Raw genomic sequence first — 20,020 nt, 5'->3', positions numbered from 1 at the left:
AAAATAATTTTCTCCTCTAATTTGGTCAGTTTCATTTGTTCAGGTTTTAAAACCAGGAATATAAAATCTCTCTATGTTACATGAAAAGCAGAGTAATTTATAATGAGCTGTAAAAATAAAAGACATATAAATGTCAGAATTACTTTTTCAAAAATCTGTGATTTGAGGACCATTTAGAAAGTGAGAATTGTATAAAAACTAAAATAGATTGTATATAGCTTAAAGTTTCTGAAAATTAAGTTGAATTTCCCCTTCAACTAAATATTGATATTATATTCATATCTGAGACAAAATTAAGATTATATATCATGCTTTGATTTCAAAGGAATTCACATTCCCTTTCTTGAAATGAAAGCATAATTTTGTTGGTTGTACATCATTGTGTACCAATGGTGCTCACCAAATATGCCAGCTGCTTCCTCATACTTCTCTGCCTCTTGAAGTTAGTGGGCATACAAATATCTGCAACTATTAATCATCATATGTTATTTCTTGACCTAAGAAAATAAATTAATAAGCAATACTCTAACTGTATCTTCCAAAGCCCACAGTGATTCTAAAGTTTACATGTTGCAGGTGAGGATTTTAAATATTGCCTTAGTCACTTTGTGTTTGTGATTCATTTAATATTCTCAGTTAACCTATGGAATAGTGTAGTGTTATATTTATTTTATAAATTAGGAAATTGAGGATATAATTTGTTAATAAAATTTGTTGTCACTTGTATGATGATGGACATAGTGATTAAAAATGTCTTGAGATCAAATAGAAAAACATCAAAGTCCTGTCTTTGCCACTCACTTCTTATATGATCTTGGCCAAGTTATTTAATATCTTATAATCTTAGATACCTTCAGCTGAAAACTGAGTATTATTATATATAGTACCTCCCAATAGGACTGTAGTAGGAGTTAAGTGACATATTACATGCTAAGCTCTTAATGTGTTATAAACACTCAGTAATAGAGTGCTATTTTTCTTGTAGTGTTATAAACCCATAGGCTGTTTAATATCTTTTAATCTTTTACTTCCTGTTAGTTGGATCAGAACACAGAAAAAATCAGTCTTAAGATGGCTAATTTTCATATTTCAGAGAATCAAGTATAATTAAGTTTCCAAGTATGGCACAAAGAAATAAATCCTTACATGAATTACATGAATAACATTCTTCCTTGGTTCTTCTTCTTCTTTTTTTAATGTAGACAATATACTTTCCTGTCCTTGTCTAAAAATAAAACATTGCAGAATTGTAGATTCTGGATCCCATAGCAAAGTTTTTAGAAAATGTTTTTTACCCCTTTGTCAATTTTAAAAAGAATACATTTTAGGGAAGGCAGGTGGAGGTGTGATAAGAGTTCCATTATTAAGATTCCTTTGTTAAGATGTCAGGAAGTCTTTGAACAATATTAGTACCTAAGAATAAGAGGGATGGTAAAGGTGATCTTTGTAAAATGACTGACTAAGACTGCCAATTACCTAAATGTATCTTTTAATTTTCTCAAGAATAAGCTTCAAATGTTTTTTAGCAATGAGTATTTTGAATTGCTATTGAAACTAAAGGCTCCTGTGACTTTGATTAAATTTAGTTTTAAATCTTAGCTCTAGAAATTATCTATCTATCATCTATCTATCTGTCATCTATCTACCCCTCGAGACCTTGTCTTTCCCCCTAGATAATCAGCAACCCCTGAGGACACAGAAAACAGTAGTCCGGACTCAACTAATGGCCATAAGGTCTGGACCTCAGCAGGCTAAAGATAACATCTTCATCCATGTGAGAAAGAAACACGGATCAGGTGGTCTCCTGTAAGCACCACAACCGGGGATCAAACTCTCAACCTAGGTACGTGCCTTGACTGGGAATCAAAACCGCAACCTTCTGGTGTACAGGATGACACTTCAACCAATTGAGCCACCAGGCCAGGGCAGATAACGTAAGCTAGGTTTTAGCTCCTGAGCCCTAAGGTAGAACAAACTCCCAGATACTTTCTTCTGAGACCACGCAGAAGGAGGTGAGAGCAAACTTCAGAACTATGCACAAGACCTGAGAAATGGTTACTACCCTTATCTCACCTCCAACCAATCAGCTCCCAGCATGACTGAACACCCTAACTGCCTGTGTCTTGTGATTTTCCCAATACAATCTGTAACCTACACTCCATCAGGGAGTCAGGGCCTGAGAGCATTAGCTTCTGTATCGGCCTCCATATTGGCCAATTCAATACTGAATTTTTTTTCTTTCTATACTGCAGACTCCTGCTCATGCATTTCTTTGGGCCAATGCAGGCAGACAAAGAGTCGGAAAAAAAATGGGGGTCCTAGTAACGATTTTGTTGATTTTTCAAGCCCACTCCCAGTCTTGTTTTAGTCAGAGTTAAATAAAGCTATACTCAATTTCTCACATGATCCATATTTACTTAACACCTCAGTCATTATATTTGTAGCTGATTTGCATTGCATACCTGTGAATTCATGTTTTCCAGGATGGGAATATAACTCAATAAGAATACAGTCATTTTCAAGGATGAGTACAGAAGTTGTTCAGGCCCTGATTGGTGTGACTCAGTGGATTGAGCACTGGCTTGCAAACCAAAGGGTTGCCAGTTCGATTACCAGTCAGAGCACATGCCTGGGTTGCGGACCAGGTCTCCAGTAGGGGGCAGGCACAAGAGGCAATCACACACTGATGTTTCTCTCTTTCTCTTTCTCCTCCTTCCCCCTCTCTCTAAAAATGAATAAATAAAATATTTTTTAAAGTTGTTCAGAAAGTAAACCTAAATAGCCTATAGACAGAAGCTCAGCAGAGACAAGCAGACTTGAGAACTGGAGAAAGAGCATTTGAGCATCTGAATCTATCCCATCTGAATTCCCATATACAAATGACAAATATGTAATTTATTTTATTTGCAACTATACTTATTCACAGGCTTTCATTTTTCTAATTTTCCAAAATGTCCTTAAGTTGAGGACTCTAAATTTGGTGTGCAAAAGAATCCCCAAAGAAACTTGTCAGTTACAGCTTTAGGGCTTTACTCCTAGAATTTGTCAGTTAACTATTTTTGGAAAGAATCCTGGAATATGTATTTTTTAGACAATATCTCATACATTTCTTATACATATAAGCATTTTCATACCTTTAGGAAAACTAGCTAGAAGGATTAATATATTATATAATTCAGTAGTGCTTGAAAAATATCAATCATAAAGCCTGATGCAAATATTAGGTCTCTTTTTATCCCTGTAAGTATATATTCAGTTAGTAATAATATGTGCTTTATTCAATCAGATTATTCAAAATATGAAGTTGATGACTGTATTTTTATAGAGGCATACTTCTGATCAATAACCATTGGCTGTCTTTACCTAACACTCAACACCAGTGCACCCTAACAAATGATCATTGAAATTAATAACTTCATTTTGTACCAGGTTCAGGACAGCTGTTCAGAATCTTTGAATGTGAACTTCTGCTTCTCACTGCTGAGGGCTGCCGTGGCCTATGCCATTGCACCACCTGCTCAGCAATCACTCCCAGCAGCTGCTCTTCTTGCTTTGGCACCCTCTTCCTGGCTATCTCTGCATCCCATCTGTACTTCTCCTTGGCACTGCTAAAATTGCAGCACATTTCACTCTCTGCTCCTAAACAGAGGAATTCCTCAGTCACTTCTCATTTTAGATTTAGAAAATCCCTTTGTGGAACATCTATAGGACTGACTTTAAAAATCCCTTTTCTCTCACACTTGAAAATTTCATACTATTAATGATTTCTTCAATGTGAGGGGAACTCAGTCTTGTTTGCCACAGCAGAAATACAGAGATTCACAAATGCAATTTTAATACTTGGTGTTCAGATAATAAGTAATAATAATTAAAATAAACACTTTATGTATTTATTTTTAATATCAGTAAATGTGTAGCAAATGGTAGTAAGTGCTTTCACAAATATTGTCATTATTGAAACATAACACAGTAGAGGTTTATTTCAGGATTTTCTATTGTTCTTCCTAAAGGAGAGAAACCAGATACTTAAAATAAGTCACTAACAATTTGCTTCTAAGTTACTCTTTTCTGAAAGTTAAAGCCCATATTTTCATTTAGGTCCTAGATTTTAAGATCTCAAAGTGCCAACACTAGTGCTGCATAATCTGTGTAGGACAGCCACTCCATTTTCCAGGGTTGATGGAGGCTGATGGAAGAGAGGCAATTGGAGAAGTACAAGGGAGTGCCTTATGATACTTCCAGCTTGTTGAATTAACCTCTCTGACTCTAGGTCCAGAGGGAAAGATTCACTTTCTCACAAACTCTCCAGAAACCCGGGAGCCCACCTCCTCATCCAAATGTGTTGTGTATCAATAATGTACAAAGTTCATAGGTTACTCAGCAAGACAAAATTTTTAATTTCATTTTGTATTTCTTAAACTGTTTAACATTTCCTAATTTCTGTCTCTCTCTTTTATTTTCTGATTTTCTAAGTGACCTGCGTCTAAGTGATCTGTTATCTCCTCCAATGAATGCTACATAACATCGGACCTGGAATATAAAACATGAAAAGGAACTGCTGAGGTAAAAGAACTGATGGGTTAAAGAAACTGTAATGGAGGTAGGGTGAAAGAAAAATTGTACCTAATACTTGTTATAAATAGGAAGGAAAACTCTATTCAAGACTATTGCAATAAGGGTCATGACTAGACTATATTGTAGGAGGGAAGCGAGATTGAACAAATCCTTAAAACAAAAGGCAGAAGGATTTTTAAATGCTGGCATGAGTTAAAAGGAAAGTTCTGGAGAATCTAGGAGATAGGTTGGTCAACATGAGTATCCCATTTGTTTTAACTAATATTGCTTATTAAAATTAAGCCCCTACCCTCTCACAGCATCAGGGAGGCAGGGACTATACTTTTCTTGATGGTTACAGTACAAAGGATAGTTCCAAAGTCCTTGAAAAAAACATTCCTGTGTTATGGAAGGTCCACATATCAAGGAGGCAAAGAAAGAATTTACAATTGCAAGTTTTCTAAAGTAAATGTTCTAATAAAAGTGAGACCAGGGGCTTGTAGTCAGAAATATGTCTTTCTAAAGTTTTGTCAAGCTATTAAGGCCATCTAGATGAGTAACATAGGGTGTTCTAGGAAACTATGTATTTAAATTTAATTTATCAAGAACTTCGAATATGTATTTATAACAATCAAATTAGGTTAAAATCTTGTGTTCAATGTTTTACAAGAATAAAATAAATGATATCTATTTTTCTCCTTCATTGTCATTTTCTTGTTCTTTAACAAATATTTACTGCACAATTCTTATTTGTTAAGTGCTTTGTTTGAGAAGTACAAAGCACATAGATACAAAAGGTATAGCAGTAAAACTAAGCTCTTGAAATTAAGATTTTTGTTCAGATCCATCATATGCCAGAAAAAATTTTTTACTAAGCAATGCTCAGCTGAACTCTAAGCCAAAATGGTGGGTTCACTAGAAGTAATTGGGCTAGAGAAGTACCTAGGGATAATTTGTTGACAGCATTTTTTTCTCTTCACCAAAAAAATCATAAGGAAGTCAAAGAGGAGGGATGGAGTGCCAATTCCTATGCACAAAATTTGGACTAGATTTGGACTAGATGGTAGGAGGTCATGAAGAGCTCTACTTATACCTTCAAGTATTGTCTTAAGGGGGTATAAGATGAGAGTGACCCATAATACCACGGTTGGGAGTGGCAATGGGATCCTACTGGCCTCACCACAGGTTACGCAATGGGTACTATAGAGATTCATCTCTCAGCAGTAATTTGGGTAGTCATAAAGGAAAAGCAGAAATATCCTCTTCAGAACAAAGGAGAAATTCCTTACTGTAGTAGTCTTGGCTGAAACTTTCTCCTTTATGCCCGAGTAGGTGGTCTGCTGGCAGGCAGTGGTAGTGGAGAATTTAGTATATATAGAAGAGTAGGCATTATTAGTTCTAGAAGCTGGATTGAAAATGAAGTTGAATGTGACCCAGCAAATATCATTTCTGTATCCAACAGTAAAATATGCTCATGTATTATAAGAGACATCCAAGAGTTTATAATATTATTGACAAAAATGTAGCATTATTTATGCAATTCCCAAAAACTAATAAAAATGATCAACAGTTAAATAAATTGTGTATAAAATAGATTCCTATTCAAAAGTGAAAATAGGTGACATACAAGTATACATAACAACATAAGTAAATATGATAAAAATAATATTGAGCAGAAACAAACCAGGCATAAAAATAAATATTGAGTGACTTAGATAGAATTCAAAAGTATTCACAAATAATCTATGCTGTTAGGGAAACAGTTACCTTCAGGGAGAAGTTACTAAAAGGTAACTTGAGAAAGCACAAGAGGGGCTTCTTAAGTGCTGGTGATATTCTCCTTCTTATCCTGCTCCCGTGGTTATGCGACATATTTATTTCTAGGGCTTACATAACAAATTATCTTAAATTGGGTGGCTTACAACAACATAAAAAATTTTTCATCCAAGTTCTAGTGGCCAGAACCTGAAATCAAGGTGTCAGCCGGGAAACACTCTCTGAAGGCTCTAGAAGATAATCCTTTCTTTTTCCTTCCACTCAGATATGATTTTTCCTAATTTGTGGCTGCATAACTCCAGTCTCTTCCTCTGACTTTGCATGGCCTTTTCTCTGCATCTGGAGCCTCTCCTCTTCTGTCTCTCATAAGGAACTGTCATTAGATTTAAGGCCCATCTGGATGATTCAGGATGATAACTTTGAATCTTTAATTACATTTGCAAAGACCCTTTTTCCAAATAAGGTCACATTCACATTCTCCAGGGATTAAAATGTGGACATATCTTTTTGAGGCTAGCATTCAACTCATTAATATGCTTATGATTTATGTTCTTTTCTTTTTATGTATTCTCTCCATTAAAAAATAATAATGGATTAACGCCTCTACTTTTTATAAGCTTTCCAGTTATGCAAATTTTGTTTGATTCAGCATATATTGGACATTATAATAAGGAGAGAATATTGGTCTACTTATGATTTGTAACTTTTCAGTCACAAATTGCATGGCAAACTAACAAGTAAATTTGTAATATACAATGCATACACACATTATGTTTAAAAGAGATATTTTAAATAAAACAGACTCACAAAAATTAACACTGCAGAAACCAACAACAAAAATAAGAAGTCCAATACCAATCATATTAAGAGTTCTGGACAGAATAATAACATTAGACGACATTTTCAAAAATATTTTTTGCATTTTGATATGGCTATTTTACTATATTTACCTCAAAATATATGCATCATCCTTGCCTCTCCAAACACACAATTCAAAACACCTGCACTGGAAAGGCTACAGTGATATGTCTTGCTTTGTGTGAGATCAGATATAAGCACTTTGTAAATATGTTGCTTTTTAAAAAACATTGGCTTAATATATACCATACTCTGGCAGATATAGGATGATTCTAATTATTTGTATAATTAGATTACTAAGAATTAGTGGTTCTACTATGGATATTAATTATTGATTGAGGTTTTTGTCCAGGCATGATGATGGAAATGATTTCAAAGTGATATCATGCAAAATACTGTCTTTCTGCTTGTGGTCTCAATTTAAAATGGCCCCCAAATTTATCAAAAGCTGCGATTCTTCATCTGGGTTGTCAATAAGAATCCCACTCTGGAGAGAGTAATATATGAGACTATTTAAATCCAATGTCATATGTTTTACTCGTGCTCCTTTGGCATATCTGCCTCCTACCTGCTTGGTACTTCTGGATCAGAAAGAATCACTAGACATAGCCAGAGGGTACTGGGTTCATAACTTAAAAATAGGACTATACTGGTTTTGTCTTAAATAATTCTATGAAGACCAAAAAGCAATGGGTGAGTTAAAAAGGGGCTCAGATTTAACTTAAAGTACAAAAAAAAAAAAAAACCACACACACAAAAAAACCCTAAAAGTGCTTTTCCTAACATTCATATTCAAAATCAAACGCCTTTACTATTTTCAGGTTGTCATTTATGGTGTGAACTTTTCTAAGAGAACTCCTTTTTCAGTAGTTATTGAAAGATAAACATGGAAATTCTGAATACTATTAGAGCTAAAAACATTATATAGTTTCTTAAGGCAAGTACCCATGTTCAAAGCTATAATTTTTTTTTTCAATGAACCCAATTGATTTCAGATAACTGGAAACACTCAGAAGAACTGCAAACTGTGAGAATTGATGTGAAGCAGAAAATAACTCCCTTTATAACTCAAGGACAGAAAATAGGTTTCACAAGGAACTGAAGTTGAGAAATTAAATCACATATATTTGCATAATTATGTGTATCAATAGGTTTTCTTGACCTTCAGATTGAGTTTGACCAAGGTCAGGTGGGTTTTATTCCCTCAACTCCCTCTGCAACATTTCCATGGAACATTTCCATGTGTTCCTATACCAAGGTTACTTCCCACACAACTCTCTCTCACATTCCAGCTTCTAGTAACTCCCTTTCCCCTCGTCCATTTACAATGGGTGTGATAAATTTACTCACTATTACTGGTTACCATATTGTCAATCGTGATTTCTTTATACCTGTTAAACAAAGGCTTTTGCAGCCAAAAGCTTTCCTGAAACGGGTTTATTACTAAGCCCCCCGCTAGGACCATGTCCTCCCTGAGGCATGCAGTCTAGCTGTCAGTCGCACGGTTCTTTTATACATTTTAAACATAATGTACAATTTTTTTGTCATACCCTTCCTATACCTTTGGAAATTCTCTTATAATTACTCTACTTGGGGTACCATATGTTTCCTGTTGGCCATAACTGATATAATCCCCAAATTAACTATATCTAAATCTCTATGGTAATATTTTAGAAAGATCCATGTGATTATGGCATTTCACATTGTTACAGAAACAACCTCCCCTCCCCTGTCATCTTTTTTACTACGGTTCTTTGCCTGCTGCTTAGGAACTATGGCTCTCAATGCCAGAAGTCAGTACAAAAGAAAAGAACTACTTCATTAAAAGTTATACAGGTTTAGAAAAATGGCAGATTTCTACTATTAAATCTCACTCCATTTAGAAATGAAGATACACCCACAAACACACAGTCCTAACCTCCCTCTTTGCCCAGTCAGTCCAGTCTCAGAACATGCCAACTGGAAGTACCACTCCCCAGAAGGAAAAAACCCAGAATTCCACAGCTCACTTCTCCAAATTCTTCCCAGTAATCTGTGCTTGGCTCGGCAGGTCTCCCGCAGTTCCCAGCACCATCAGCTGGGCCACCGAGATCTCTGGTTCTTAAGAAAAACCACGTGGCACCTCCTCATGGCCTGCCATTGAGGGTCCTTTCACCCTTTTTTTTTTTTCCCTGCATGGTCTCACATTGTCCTCCATGATCTCACATTGACCCAGTCCCACATGGCAGCCCGCCTTTTTATTTAAATCCAGCCTGGAACCTCCTCTGTAACCCCATTTCTAACTCCTCCCACAATCAGCTACACTTGTTAGCACTCCCGTATTCTCTACCTTTCTTGGGTGCCATAGTTAGTCCAGGCAGATGCGGCTCCGTGGTGTGGATCGAAGCATCTCCAAGCCCCAGCATAGGTGTTGTAAGGGAAGGGGCTGTCTCCCAGCTACATCACAGGTCAAAGTCATGCCCACCTCCCTGCTCTGGGCAAGCTATGAAGCTAGCCTGCTGTTATTGATATGGAAAATAACTCTCAATCCCTGTGTGGCTGCTTCTCTCAGCTCCAGAGCTATGCTTGCAGGCGGCCCTGGGGCCTCTCAGACTATATCCCAATAAGATCTCACCCTGTTAAGCCTACACCCCATTACAACATTGCTTAGTAATTTTAGTGGGTTATAGGTACATTTTATTTATCTGTTCTTCCTTTTCCATTTAAGTTTTAGGCATGATGTTTAAGCACTTTTACCTCTGAGGAGAAGGGGCAGATTAGTTTTGTATTTTAAGTTTCCTATGATGTCTTCCTGAAAACTGAAGAGAAATTACAAGTCTTTCTTTCAATTGGATTTAGGAAAAACTAGATACAGAGTTAAAAGGGAATTGGGGTTAGGGGTTTATGATGGGGACCTCCAAGAAGGCTTCGGTAATCCTTGCTTCTTGTTATTTACATCCTTATGTAAACTCCTTCTTAACTGAATCGTGGCTAGTGCCTGTGATCAACAGAATACCATACTGTGTGACTTCCCCATCTTTGTCATAAAAGGTAGTGTAGCTCTAGTGCTCTCGGATCATTTTGGGGGAGTAAATAACTGCCCCCTTGTAAGAACATTCAAGCATCCCTGTGGAAAGGCTAATCAAGAGAACACCAAAAGGGTCCCCCAAAACAAAGAGAACCAATTTGCAAGTCATGAGTTTTATTTGGAAGCAGTTAAACCATCAGAGAGATAAAGATCGTTACATTTGGTTGCAATCAGTTACTGACTGTAAGCCAAAACTGCTCAGTTGAGCCATTCCAGATTCCTGATTCACAGAAATTGTGAGAGGTCATATTTATTGTTTTAAGCCAGTAATCTTTGGTATAACTTATTACAAGAAGTAAATACTAAAACAAAATTAAGTACAGTAACATGTACTGGCTGCCTTTTCAGATTATGGAAGGGGAGGAGCAGAATATGCCACCCCAAAATGTACCACTTTGCCATGTGGATTGTTTTGATCTAAAGGCAATTAAGACCCAGCAGACTCAGGAAGAGCTTTGTGCCTCTCCCTTAACTGCGTAAAAGCTTAAGGAGAGCCTGTACCAGGAAGGAAACTAACACCAGAGATCACTTTTTATATCAGAAAGACTTATCTGCTTGACAGCAGAAACATCCCTTTACCAAACATCTGCCTTACTAGTCCTATGAATTATCTTCCTCCCCTTTGAAGCCCCAGACCCCTATCCCTTTCTCCTTAGCCCAGGGTGATGTATCAGTAAAAGCCTTAACTGTCTGACTACCTATGAGTCTCATATTTTTATGGGGCTTCCATAGGTAGGAAATTTGTTTTTCTCCTATGGATCTGTCTTATGTCAATTTAATTACGAAGCCAAGAACCCAGAAGGGAGAAGGGAAAAGCTATAAATTGTATGACAATAGGAGAAAAATGTTCAAAGGTGTGTGATGTTCAGGTTTTTTAGAATTCAAATTCAAAATATTACTTTGATTTTATTCTGTGTGTGACACATGTTTGGATTTCATAGAGCCTAGAGAATTTTTAGGTGGGTGGGCCCAAGTTGCCAGGCAAGTTTAGAATTGTTGAGGCTTTGCGGCACAGAGAATTTTGCAGCATGAACACAATTTCACTGAGTGTTGTAAAGAAGCAATCAGCCTTAAAAGGGTTGATTTGGCAATAGTTACTAGGTTGAATCTTACCCTCAAGATGTTATAGCCATAATGTATACAACTGTTCCTGTACATGTACCATTTTCAAGTTATGTTTAGCACATAGATGCTGCTTTTTCCCTTTATTTTTGGTAGCCAAGCTCTAGTTAAATAATTGATTGTTACTGGCAATGTTGGCTCTCAGTCCTTGAGTTCAGCAAAGAAATCATTCAGAGCCAAGAACTCTGATGCAAGAGGGAGTTTACTTAGCATGCAAAGTGAAACTATGCTCAAAGAGTAGATTCAAACAGGCTGCTCAGAGAGGTGCCTTGGCCCTTCAGAAAGTAAGTCACAGAGGTGGAAAAAGTGAGCCAGCTGGGCTGTGTGGACTCAGGAAACAAGTTACAAAGACAAAATGAGGGGCCTTGGAGACAGGTTCAGGGGTTAGCGCAGGACAAGCTACCACTGTCCACTGGTCTGCTGGTTGCTAGTCTCCTGGGGAACCTTAGGGTTTAGGAGGAAAAAAAGGGAAAATGCATACCTGAAGAAGGAATGTAATGGGGTACAGCCAGGGCCCCCCCGGCAAGGTGTATTTGTAATGGGATCCAGAGATTGGGGTGTCCAAGAAAAATATATTCTCCCCACCCCAGGGCAGGCCGCCATGGGGGATGGGAGCCTTGAGCAGGGCCATTGAGAGTCATTTTGTATGTCAATAACAGGATAGCTTCATTCCTTGTATGCAAAGAGGGTTATTTTGCATCTCACCAAAGCTAATCCGGAAGGTTTCAAAGACTTAATACAGAATGTAACTGAGAGAGAAAGAGGAGAGACAGGGGCCTGCAGGAGAGACAAAGGGACACAGACTCTGGGGAACAGTGTGAAAACCATGTGGGAAGAAAGAGGGGAGAAAGGACTCTTGCTAGTGGGCCCTGAGAAGGTGCCACATGGTTATAGGTTAAGAGCTGGAGATCGCGGCGACACAGTGGATGGTGCTAAGACCCGCCAGAGGCCTGCCTAGTGGAGCCCCGGACTTCTGTTCTTTTTCTTCTAAAGGAGGGTACCCTGACTGGCCTGACTGGCCTAACGGGGCAAAGAGGGGAAGGCAGAACAGTGTGTGTGCTGGTGATTTTTTTGAAGGGATTTTGAGGTTTAAGGGTGACTTTTAGCCATTAATCAAACCTGTATAACTTTCAAATAAATAGTTCCTTTTCCTTTTCACCAAACTCTGTCATTCGGAGCCATAATTCCAAGGGTAGCAGGCAAAGGACCCACAACCGAGGGATCCCGGGGAAGGAGGGTGTCGTTTGTTTCGGTAATAGCATTTGGGCACTACCCCCTCACCCCCGCCCATAGGTCCTTTTGTTCTGTAACAGGAAGGTGTGGGCATTCTCTAGGGAGAGAGCATGTACCGGGTCCTTTGTCTTAGGGGTCCTTACCTGCTTTCTTTTCTTTTTAATTTACTGATTTGATAGAGAGGAAGAGGGAGAAATATCGATTTGTTCTACTTTTTTGTGCATTTATTGGTCAATTCTTTTATGTGACCTGACCAGGGATAAAACCTGCAACTTTGGTGTTTTGGGATGAAACTCTAACCAACTGAGCTACCTGCCCAAGGTCTATTACCTGTTTTCTAAAGAGAGGAATTTTAGAGGCTGTCTCAGGGGAGGGTCTCAATAGAATATTCATCAGTTTTCCAGGTATGTGTCCTTTAATACGCTGATTCATAAAAATGAGCACGTAGGGTCAGGGTTCTGGTCGCTACTAATTGGCTGGCACCAGGGCAGGGGGTCAACTGTCAATGCAGCTGGTCCTTATGTCAACCATGGGATCACTTGTCCGGTTTTGTTGCTTCTCCGGGCCTAGAGCTGAAACAAAACTGAAGTTTAGCTGTTATCTCTAGTTTGACCAAAATTCTGTCGCTGTAGTCAACAGACCCGAGGCTCAGTTCCCAAGATTATCTGATGCTCATCAGAACCTCATTGCCCCAAGGCTTTAATGCTTAAGAAAGTGGCCGTGCAAGGCAGAAGGCAGCAGGTGAGTCAGGGTGCTGGATGAGGCCAGTCTGAACCAGCCATCTGCTTCAGTTTCCCCATTCCACTTGCCAAGGAATATTCCTGGCTTCTTACTACCCTGCCTCAGTTTTATTTTAAATGCATATATTTTAACAAACATGATATGCTTATGAGCACATTATTCTTCAGCTATCACCCAAGGGTTTTCTGGGATAGTTCCAATCAAAAACATTCTATCATGTTGTTATATCATATGTTAGACCAATGTGTCTTGGTTTTTGGTTTTAGGGGAAAAAAGCCATTTCAGATTACTTCTTACTATGCTAAGAACCTTAAACATAAAAAAGAACAATGTATGAAAATAAGAGAGATGTGAACAGAAGCAGCCAACTGGCATCCATGCTTGGGCTCACATGCAAATTAAGTTATTTTTTGCTTTCAAACACTTCCCGATTTTTTTAAAAAAACATATTTGAGGCTGGATAGGAACTCTATAAGAAAACATCAATGATATAAATACAGACAGCATTGTGTTGGGTAGAGCAATGCCAGGAATTGACAGGACCAACAGATAAAACCAAAGCAATTAAGTTTCCACAAACACTTGACTTGGTGTTGAATCAACACTCTTCTTGATAAACAGCAGTGTGGCAGGCATAAATGACAAATCATACTTTTCCAATATATAAACCACACTGATTTGATGAGGTAGCAGAATTCTTCTCCAGCTTTCTTTTTACAAGGTGAAAGAAAAAAAAATAAGTTGCTCAGTAATTTGTGAGTTTTCATTTGGAGATCATGTGAAATTCTCTTTTTGAAAAATGTTAAATGATTTACAGATGAGCTTTGGCATGCGTCCAGCTTAATACTATATTTCCTTCCAACAGCAGAATTCTTATAACTCTCAGTGAGCAATTTTTAAATGATGTTCAGTACTCCTATCCCACAGACTGTTTTCCTGGCACTCATTAAAAACTTTTTGGCAAGGCCAGAAAATTCTGTCTCAAGAGCCTCCAATCTTTCTGTTATTGTTTTTATTTTATATTCCCCACCTGAATATACAACACATAACACTCATGAGTACATACTCTTTATTTTGTTTGGTTCCCTTGTAGATAGTCAATTGATGTTTCTCAGGAAAAATATGATGAAAAACTTTGATTAAATAACAAAGTCTTCTTTCTTCCAAAAAATAAAGGTATTATCCATAACAGGAAAAAAAAAAAGGATGCAATAAGAGACTTCAATATAAATAGCGATATACTCATATACAGACATTTGCCAAGTTTTCAGAATAATGTCAAAAGCAACTGATTATATCTAATTTTGGAGTGATTTTGCTATTCTCATATGTGATTTCTGTCTGGGGGACAATGTTCTTCTTTGTTTAGAAGTTCTATTTATTTATCATCTTCTAGCACAAATGACATCTGGAGTATTTAGTATTTCACTAGTATAAAATTATTCTAGTATTTTCAGAATTTTCAAAGCAGTTAGTTGCTTCCACATTATTTCTGGAAAAATTGCTAAAAGAATATTCCCACTTTGCAGTTAGTTTTCCTATTGAACAGGAAGTTCCTTTATCTTTTTATTGCCATAATCTCAAGTATCTGGTATTTATGGTGCAGTTTCCATAGAGGCACTGTATACACTATATGCCAGCTACTAGATTGCAAACTTTGTGAGACTGTGGCTTATGTGTTTGGTTGTTCTATGGATCATCAGTGTCTAGAAGACAACATGGTTCATGTTAATGCTGCAATAAATATTTATTGAATGAATGCATCCCTGCACTTAATAAAGCTGATAAATTGCCTCTCTCCTCTGGGCCATGGGGTCACTTTTTTTTCAGACCTTTTGCTATCTGATCATGGCTCCACTGAATCATGCAGCTAATCTTTGCATCTTGTTCCAAAATATGGACATTTAAGAGTTATGCGGTCCATTGAAGATATTGCCTGGATTATAAACCAGAAATGCATTCAATCATGATTTGTAATCTTCACAAGCTCTAAATTTGTTCTGATCATCATGCTCCCATGCCCTTTGTCTGCTATAAATTCCTGGCTCTCTAACAGCGCATTCCTTGCACTGACTTCCTCAGAGAACAAATCTTTCCTGTGGAGTGTTGTTCAAAAGCAAGAGCACACTGTATACCATATATCTGGTTCTCATCACAACACTGAATTTTACAAACTATGTCAACTTGGGTAAGTTATACAATGTCTTTGAGTGTTGGGTTACTTATTTCAAAAGTGAGATTAATGGTACATGACTACCTAATAACATCATTATCATGTTAAATAAGAGATATGTACAGACTTAACACAATCAATTATCATCTAAATGTTAGGTGTTTCCATGCTTTTAATAAAGGGATTAATAAACTTAGTCATAGTATACAATTATGAAGTAATATTATTTATTCAGATCATTCTCATGAACTTCTTGTAGCTGGGCAGATTACCATGTAGTTATATGGATCTTGAAGTGCCAAGGTAAGCATCTTTTATTTCATGAACTATAAGACTCTTCCAAAACAACCAGACTCATACTCAAATAGGCAGTGGCCCTGCCTTTTTTATAACCGAAGGTAGACTATTTCCAAATTTTACGTTGGAGAGTTGCCAGGCATTTCATGGATTGTCATAAATCAGGCAGCTGTATACAGAGATCTGTTTCTGTATTCTATTATATCACTTGGTTTGTTTATGTACACTGGTGCTGCTAGTACTCTGTCTTAATTACTTACAACATTGTAATAAATCTTTATATCTGATAGTATAAGTCATCCAGTTTTGTTTGTTTTTAATATTTCATCAATGTTGAATCAAGCTTCTAGAAGAAAATAATTTTATGATTAATGACTTCGGGCTGACCAGAATTTTTTAAAATGGATGGACACATGCACATATACACAGCACAACTGTTAATCATAAAGAAAGATAAACTGAACATATTTAAATTAAAAACTTCTGTTTAATAAAAGATACAATTAAAAGAGTTCAAAAAATAAGCCTCAAACTAACAGGTGATATTTGCAATATATACATTTGACAAATACTTTTTATGAAAAACAAAGAATTCCTACAAACCAGTAAGATACAGTCAACCTAATTACAACAGTGGCAAAAGATTTGACAAACTTCACAAAAGGTGGTAACAAAGGAGCTGATAAACATATAGAAATGTATTCAATATCATTAATCATTAGACAAATAAAAAAGCTGTGATATATACCATTGTACAAACATAATGGATAAAAATGTTTAAAAAAAACAAGAAAAAAGAATAGCACTTATGGGTGAGGATGTGAAGCTAGTGAAAGAGAAAAATGTAAATTTTTATAATTCTTTTGAAAAAATATTTTACAGTACCTACTGAAGGAAAACATATGTATACTGTATAACCAATGATTCTACTCATGTGTACATATTCAAAAAAATAAATAGTAATATGGAAAAAAGACATGCATAAAATGTTCATGAAGTTTTCACAACAGCTCTAAACTGAAAAGAAAATGTTCCATAATAGAATGAGAAGGTAAATTATATGGTGTGCATACAGTAGAATATTACAGTTATTAACAAAAATAAACTTCACATGCAACAATTATCATAAGCTTAATATCAAGTGAAAGAGGTTAAATACTAAAAATATAATTTTTTATTTATATGAAGCTTCAAAACTGATAAAATTAACCCTTAGTTACAGAAATCAGAATGGTTTTTACTTTTGAGAGTTACTGATTGGAAGGGGGAATGAAGGATCTTCTTGAGTGCTGAAATTATTACATATATGGCTTTTGGTGGTGGTTACACATGTATATATGTGTATATATATATATATTTACAAATTTATCAATCTATATACTTATGATTTATGTACTCTACTAAATATACCTTAGTAATTTTTTAATTGACAAATTCCTTGAGACAAAGATAAAAAGAGTGACAACATTTTCCTTGTAGCGTCCACTCCTGTGAATTCCTTGGCTAAGCAAGAAAGGGTCTGTTCTTCACATAAGTGCTTCCTGAAACAATCATGGTCTAACAATTTAATATATCAGAACACATACCTATGGGCATGCCAGAAGGGCAGTTCTCCTCAGTTTTTTCCCCACATTTTTTATCTTTTCTTCTACTAAATATAACACAAATTTCTGTGTTCTGTTTTTATATTAATAATAATATAATATGAGACAAGAAAATAAACTTAAATAGTGTATCAAGTTTCTGGTATTATTGTCTAAGAACATTTAAGAGTTTTGGCTTAAAATTGCCTACTGTATACAAAATAAGCATTAAGTGGGGACTGATGTTAAAGCCAATGAGATGGTACCTCTGGCTGCTTCTGTAATACTTCTGTTCAGAAACGCTTCCTTTACCTCAGAACAAGCAACTATAATTTTTAGGTTAAAATGACCTCCTTAGTTCCTAAATTTGCAGTCCTCCAGGTAATGAAGGACCGTTTAGACTATTCCAGAAGCTTGGCCTTGGTCCAAGTCCTGGGACAAATCCTGTCCTAATTCTCTAGTGTATTAGCCTCAGTCTGAGTCACCACAGTCTCTACCCTGGGCCCACTTATTTTTCTACCCCCACAATCTCTACTCAACCTCTAAATCATTCTGTCCAATTCTCATTTCCGAGTCTGTACCTTTGTTATTTCTGCAGGATTTGCTCGTTGCCACAAGCTCTGTTTATTCCCTGGCTTTTTCCATCCCTCCAGCCCCACCTTCTGACTCTATCCCTGAGGCCTCTCTCAGGGCCCAAAGTCTGTACTTTCATAATAGTTCTGAGCCAATGGCAACACCGTCATAATTACCTGAATTCAATCCTCATTCCAAAGTGCTTAACATACTACTGTTACCCAACTATTAACCTTTCTCTTCATGTTTCTACTCATTTGCGCCAGTGGATATTTGAACCTCATGTAAATGATATATCCATTACAGTACTTATAGAGAAAAATATTAACAGCCTAAAATCGAACTTTAGCCAAAATTTTATTGAGTAAATTATAAGTCATTCACGTTATCAAAATAAGGTTCATAATGAATCATGACAGAAATTCTGGGAAAAATGGTAAGCAATATTTTGTAGAAATTGTGTGTTATGTGTAAATCTAAGTACTAAATTTGTAATAAGTAAAAAAATTGACTTAAAAGACAAAATCTAAGTTGTCAATGCCAGTGGTTTAATTGGCATGAAACAAGTACATTTTTTTTGGTATGTCTTAAACCTCTTTAACAGTTTTTTTGAGGTATAACCAAGGTACATATTAATGTATACCTATGAAAACATCATAATATTTAAGTTAATGAGCATACACACCAGCTCCCCCAAATTTTCCCTCAGAAAATGCAACAACAGAAGTTACAGACAGCCTCATAATGGGGCCTGACTTAAATAATGACACTTTAGTGAACATATATAAATGTGTATATATATATATATACACACATATGTAATTGTAGTTTTAAATAATTGTGTAAATAATGAGACAAAATATTAATGTTCACATATATTAACTTACTATATTTCTGTAAGTCTTTTTTATTTCATTTTTCCCTCAATTAACTCAGAAAAAAATGTGTTTTACTGGCGTTTTTGAGGATTAAGTAAGAGACTAGGATGCCTATTTCATTATCTATGTCACAATATTATCATAAATGTTGGGGTTTAAGGATATGTGACATTTTGGAGGTAAAAAGAGAGGAAGGGAAAGAAAAAGATGACTAAAAAATAATAAAGAAGAGGTTGTTTGCATGTGCATATTCCCTGAAAAAATTTATTTACAGATTTCTCCTGATATCAGACATGTTTGGCAGTGAGCAGGGGAAGCTTGAGAGCAGTAACAAACCACATTACGTGTGTTAGTCTGCATACATCATTTAACCTGCTTTTTGGAAGTTTTCTTTAAAATAAGAATCAAACTGTTAGCCTCTTTTGCTTATCACTTAGCAGGGTGGACTCAGAAATAAACTCGGCAGATTGTGGAAAAAAGATGCCAGCCAAACTTAATAACCCATACTCATTAATACCTTAAAGCAATCTCCATTGAATAGAAATAAAGGAGAGGGTATATTAACTGATTTTCCTGACTCCCAATGACAACCATTCTTGGCAGAATAATCAGATGTTATAGAATGTCGCTAAATCACGTATACAACTTACTCATATCAAGATCATACCTCTTTCTATAGGCAATTGAGAATTCAAATCAAATCTTTTTGAGTTTTTATATTATTGTCCTGATGCTGCTATAAGAAATTATGATAAACTTAGTGTCTTAAAATAACTCAAATTTATTACTGTACAGTTCTGGAGGTCAGAGTTTCACTGGGCTAAAATCAAGGATCAGCAGGGAGAGCCCAGAGGAGAATCCATGTCCATTTCTCTTGATACTTCCAGAGGTTGTCCTTATTCTTTGGTGTGCATGGTCCCTTCTCTAGCTTCAAACTTGGCAGTGGCTGGTAAGACCTTTCTCATGAGTCATCTCTGACATTGCCTCCCTCTTACACATTTAACTACCCTTGTGATTACATTGAACTCACATGAATAATCCATGATAATCTCCCTATTTTAAAGTCAGCCGATTAGCAATTTGAATTCCATCTGCTACTTTAATTTTCTCTTGTCATAAAATGTAACATATTCAACAGTTCCAGGGATTAAGACGTTAAGTCTAT

Source organism: Pteronotus mesoamericanus, unplaced genomic scaffold (genome assembly GCF_021234165.1).
Source record: "Pteronotus mesoamericanus isolate MK-2021 breed Mesoamerican mustached bat unplaced genomic scaffold, CSHL_Meso_final contig_20, whole genome shotgun sequence".
In the NCBI taxonomy this organism is placed as follows: Eukaryota; Metazoa; Chordata; class Mammalia; order Chiroptera; family Mormoopidae; genus Pteronotus; species Pteronotus mesoamericanus.
The sequence above is the reverse complement of the archived record's forward strand: the minus strand, read 5'-3'. Positions refer to the sequence as shown.